Here is a 5,825-nt window from a genome sequence, read left to right on the forward strand (position 1 = left end):
GGAACTTATTTCTTCATGCAAAGCATGCATACACGTAAGAAGGACAATGCTACAGTGCCTATAGTTATGGTAACGATATTAAGGAAACCTGCTATTACAGGTTTCTATTACCTTTAGTGACAGATCCAATTTTTTAGCGACTTTTTAAATATTATATTAAAATAATTAATATTAACTTTAGTAAGTTTTTAATTAAAACTAGTAAGTTTATGCCTGAAAGATAAGTTTTAGTCAAAATAGAAATTTACACTTTGAGTAATTTAATTTACTTATTATTTGACAAAATTTACTTATGGTTGAATCAAACTTACTAATACTAAAAGTAAAAAATGTTCATATTTAAGTAAAAAAGTTACCGGTTTCTGAAAACGATTTTGGGTTCTGAAACACTTCCGGGTATCATCTCTTTAAAGTCATCTGCCTTCTTATTACTTAGTTCTCAGTTCCAACGATACAATTGAATTCCCAGGCAAAGGATTCCACTTTAGTCCACACTTTCTCTTGGTTTCAATTGCATAAATTTTCTCACTTCCAAATTTTCATCTTCAGTTCCCACTTTCCCTCTATCCTTTCTCATCGATCGGTTGTTTTTGGGTGCTGCCATATGCGGATACAATAAAAGGGTTAGCGACGGTGGTAGCCAATCAAAGAGAGCAGTGCCGAGGTTAGTCCATCATGTCCACTTGAAATCGTTTGATTATATTGCTGTAATTTATTTATATTTCATTTGTTTTGTTTGTCAAGATTTTCTTACGAAATCAAGGCTGAGTATTTGAAGATTTTATTGCAATTTTGGGGCTGAAAATGTCCACTGAAACATCTAGGAAATGGTTGTAGTTTTGATTGTCTACGGGTAAAATATGGTTAATAGCCATATGAAACATCTAGGAAAGGACTTGAGACTAGGCGTTTAAGTTAAATGTGATTAATTTGTGAATGCATATAAGATGTTTGGTGAAATGTCAAAGAGAAATTTCTGTGTTATGATTGCTACTCGGTGCGAAGGCATTTTTTTTGTGTTATGATTGCTACTCGGTGCGAAAGGACTGAGAAGTGTAAGAATTTTTTCTGCCTGCAGTTCCACACTATTCTGGTCCATTGCCGCTGCAAGACCCCTGTTTGATGGTATAAATGATTACTCATTTTAGAAAGAAAGAAAGAAAGTAATTGTAATACTATAGCATGAATTTGAAATCTGCTCAGGAATGAAACAATAATATTATCACCATCAGATCAAGTGCCTGACCAATTGATGAAAGTTATTTGTCCACCAAATACTTTGTAACATGCTAACATTTATGTGCACATTAACATAAAGTACATGCCTATTAGCTCATGAGTGTGTGTACATGAACAAAAATCAAATGCCAAGTTTTTATTTCCCCCCTTTATTTATCTGCACATGCACCTTTTGGTTATCCATCGATCTGGTATAGATATTCCCCAGTTCCTTATAAAAGTCATGGTTCATGTCCCTAATCAACTTCTTAAACAGAGGAAGATTATAATGTCAAAGATAAAACTACTGATGACAAAGCAATGCAATGAATACTTTTCCACTAGCTCATGGATTCCGGATATAATTGTTAGCATAGCTAAAGCAAGTGACTTCAAGGCTCTAGGGAAAGTGGTGCAGGAGATACGAATAAGTACCACAACAAAAACTAAACTAATTCTTGTTTCAAATGACCACTATTGCCTATGTTTTAATAATGCATTAATTTAAGATTAAAGAAAGGTTACATGATTAATGGCTATCTTTTCCAGCATTAGTAATCCAATAAACTAATCCAGACCACTCTCCCTCCAATAAAAGCTTTCAGATAGTCAAAACAGAAAAGTTCCAATTAAATATCCTTTTTCAAATCTTTACTGATGCTCATAAGTAGGATCTTTGATTTTTTTTTTTGAGCCAAATTATCCTCCAATATAACAGCATTCTCGGCTACAGGGCTAAAAGGCAGTAAATTTCATTTTAATCGTAACTTCCTGCAATTGGAGTTACAGCTTTGGCGGTCAGATTTTACATACAATTATTTCTGACCAAAATTTATGTATTTCATGCATGTTGAAAAGATCCCTTTTGTATTAGTGATGATTTATTCTTGTTTTGAAAATTCTATTCGACAATTAACCGCATAATTTTGCTACACAAAATATACTACAATACTCTAAACTCCTGCAAAAGGGCCCGCATACAACAGTTTAGTTGAACGATTTTAGCTGACATGAAAGTGAAATAATAAAGAAAGATCAAGAAAATTAAATACAGACCTGTGAATCTCTGTCTTCAGTTTCCAATTACCTGCTGCTTGTTGCTCTGTGCTTGATGGAATGATTCAGAGACTAAAAGAGCGCTTCTATGAAGAAAAAGTTTTTTTTTTTTTGGGCAAGGAATATTCCAATATAATCAGATTTAACTAAATGCCTTAATAGACAAGAATGTGATTGCTAGAGTTGTTACTTTAATAAAGGAAAAGAGCAGAGAAGGAAAAAAGGACTTGACAGTGCAGGCTATACGATCCTCCCCAAGGGAACCCAAGCCCCTTTAAATTCAAGAAAGGAAGATTATGAAATTGGGACAAAGTGTAATTCCTCAGCTGAAGCTAACTCAGGGGTCCCCTGTCCGCCCTTTTTCTTTTTGAAATGGTCCCTTGATCAACAGGTTTGGCGGCAGGACAGCTAATGGTCAGAAGAGTTTTGGGAAAATTTTGGACATCGGAACCGTATTATATTACATGGGATTGAATCTCCCCCTTCTTCTTGGTTCAAGGGAAACTGAAACAAAATAGGAAACAGTGTTGCAAGATATCTAGGTAAAAGTATTCATTTCTCTTTTGTTGATAATATTGATCATCTACTTCAAACTGTTTGTTCTTACTCCTAAAGCTAGTATTGTTGGTTTACTGGGCACAGAAGGTTTGGACTCTCTAGGATTCTTGGGGTTCTGCTTTTGTATGGCGGCCATATGCTTTGTTTTTTATTTTATTACTTATTAAATCTCATATCATTCTTAGATATTTGAGAATATTATTAGATAAATTTAATATTGTCTTGATGATTGGAGAAGGGTGGTTTGGTTTCTCTGAGTTGTTGTTGTGGCTTTCAGCCTTATTCTGGTTTTTTATACTTATATTCTCAAAATTGGTACAGGTGGTTTACTATAGAAATGTTCCTCGCATGGCTTGTTCTGCTGCTAAAGCTTAGGGACTTGAAGCACGCATACGTTTTACTGTTATTATTGTCATCATTTGGTTATTTCCGCTTCCAAATATGCTAAAACTGAAAGTCATGTTCTTTTTCAGGACTGGATATCTCAACGGGATGGAATAAGTGAAAGGAAGCAGGGAAGATTAGCATTAATCATGGAATTCCATATGGATGGTTCTAGTTAAACATGGGGTGCATCGGACACAGTCTCGCTTTTGGTCTTAGTTGTTATAGCCTTATAGGTGTTTTCTGATTGCGCTACTACTCTTGTAGTTGTGACCCTCTCACATTTTGTTCAGCTTAGTCAGGGACTATTATGCAGTAGTTGTTCTAATGCTTAACCATGAAAAACCTCAGTGGTTTTATATAAGCAGCTACTTACTACATGCTACATTTTGCTGTAAAGTACTAAAGGGATTTGCCCTTACCACATTAATAGCGGTGTAACATCCATTCTGTCGTAGGAGCACATACTCTTATTTATTTCTGCGAGCATTAGAAGTTCCTTTTTATCCATTCGTTTCGGTGCGACCAAAAATAAAGTGTGTTGCTTTCCTATATAGACTGACGGCACTTTTATGAGAGAGCATCGGCCTTTGTGAAGTTAAGTGCTGTGATTTCCTCAGTAACCGATTAGCAGAAGTCCAAACAAATAGTATCTTCCCACGTCCTCTACGAATAAACAAGTAATCCACCTTTCTATTTAATGACAATCTGCCATTAGGAATAATGGGACAAACTAGTTTCGACTTTCTTTGTCCATTTATCGTAACCGAGGAAACAATAATTGTGGGGGTCTCATAAATACCTTCAATGAATCCGTAAAAAGGCTACTAGCTTTAGGTACTATGAATTCTTTGGCATAAAGAAATTCAAGCGTTACTAGTGCATCGACCTTTCCTACTCTAACTAAAATTAATGGCTAATAAAAGTCACCTTTGTACTTATCTCTTGAATTCTTAACTGTTTCAAAATTTAATAAAGAATTCTATCACAACCACAACACTTTTGAATTCAAAACTACAAAAAGGCCTATCCTTTTTTTTTTTAAATTTTGGGTTAAAGTTAGCAAAAGTTCTACTTATTTTCACCTTTCTTGTAAAAAATATTTTTTGTTGCAATTTCAAATTTTAGTTATTCATTCGACACTAGTACGGGCATAGATACGGATTAAGCAACCAGTTTGAGGAATAATATTTTTTATTATAAAATTAATTTGAATTGAATTAATAATTTGATATTTTCACAATAAAGTGTAATTTTTTTGTCATTTTTCAAAAAAATTTAAGAAATCTATATTTTAGCAATTGTTGTCCTTAAAATTGTCTTAATTGAAGTTCATTAAGAATAATTGAAGTTCCGATATCAATACTCTATTCAAATGTAAATATTCAACCTAAGTAACAAAATAAATGATAGCTTAACAAACGAAATATGCGTTCAATTGATCGTGTTCGAACTACATATTCTGTTAATGGTTAGTATATATGAAATTGTACTTTCCATTTGTAGAAAATTAATATGCATTTTATATCTACTAACGAATAAATTACCTATGTTTTGAACAAATCAAACCTAAACTTATGGTGTGATATGTATATAGTTGCTCACATTTATACTTATGCCATCATCCTTTCTTCCACTTGCTTTTTAGTAGTGCAAATTTCTTTTGATTATATTTAGGGGTGGTAATTTTCGATACGACCTGAAAATACAATATGAACCTAACACGAAATTAATTGATTCGGATTGAGGTTTCGTGGGTTCGGGTCAGAATCGAGTCGAATCCGACAAACCCGAAAAGAAAATGGGTCGAATTCGGGTCAAACCGTGGGTGACCCGATACGACCCGATCACCTGTTTATGAATTAAAAATTATTTTACCTAACTAAACTAAGTTATTCTTTTTTTTTCAAAGGCATTCATCACTTAACCCTAAATGAATTTATTTAACTTATTTGAAGTTGAAATTATTATATTTGGACAAATAATGTATTATATTATTTTTTACTTTTATATTGCTTTTATTTATTTTGTATTTGGTTCGGAATAAAACACTTTTACGGTGTTTTTAATTTATTTTAGATTAGGTTTGGGATTATTTATTTAATTTTTATTACTTGATTATGTAATTAGTCTTGTGCGAATTAGAAATTACAGTGGTAAATTAATAAATTAAAATTACGTTTTGGGTCATTCGGGTCGTCCCGCCAACCCGACAACCTGAAATTTTCAGATTCGGGTCAGATATCCTGACCCGTTTCGGGTTGGCGGGTCAAGTTCGCGTCAGACAGTTTTCTATTATACCTGGGTCTCAACTCGACCCGCCACTCCGATTTGGACCCGGTTGCCACCCCTAATTATATTGGTAAAAAAATAACATATTTTACAAATTATTCCAATTTATTTAGAAAATGTTACTAATTCCATTAGAAGCATTGAAATGTAATCATGGTTTATTAATTTTTTACTAAATATAAATACTACATACAAAAGGAAAATATATTTGACTTTGTTTTACTTTGATTAGAAAAACCTGTGGTAGAAATAACGAAATAGTAACAGGGGTGCAAATTTCAAATCAACAACCAACGTACACTTAATTACGATCATTT

The 5,825-nt window shown here is 33.3% G+C and overlaps 1 long non-coding RNA gene across 4 annotated transcripts; it reads left to right on the top strand.

The window, feature by feature from the left end:
- Window positions 1–337: 337 nt before the first annotated feature.
- LOC113701342 (uncharacterized) lies at window positions 338–3,673 on the top strand. 4 transcript variants are annotated; one of them, XR_011816150.1, is made up of 3 exons: window positions 354–664; window positions 1,079–2,816; window positions 3,154–3,673. It is a non-coding gene; the product is annotated as an uncharacterized lncRNA (long non-coding RNA). The 4 variants fall into 4 exon arrangements; XR_011816149.1 differs by having other exon boundaries at window positions 355–664; window positions 3,306–3,673; XR_011816151.1 differs by having other exon boundaries at window positions 358–664; window positions 1,079–1,125; window positions 2,475–3,673.
- The last annotated feature ends 2,152 nt before the right edge of the window (window positions 3,674–5,825 follow it).

This window comes from Coffea arabica, chromosome 1e, assembly GCF_036785885.1.
Source record: "Coffea arabica cultivar ET-39 chromosome 1e, Coffea Arabica ET-39 HiFi, whole genome shotgun sequence".
NCBI lineage: Eukaryota > Viridiplantae > Streptophyta > Magnoliopsida > Gentianales > Rubiaceae > Coffea > Coffea arabica.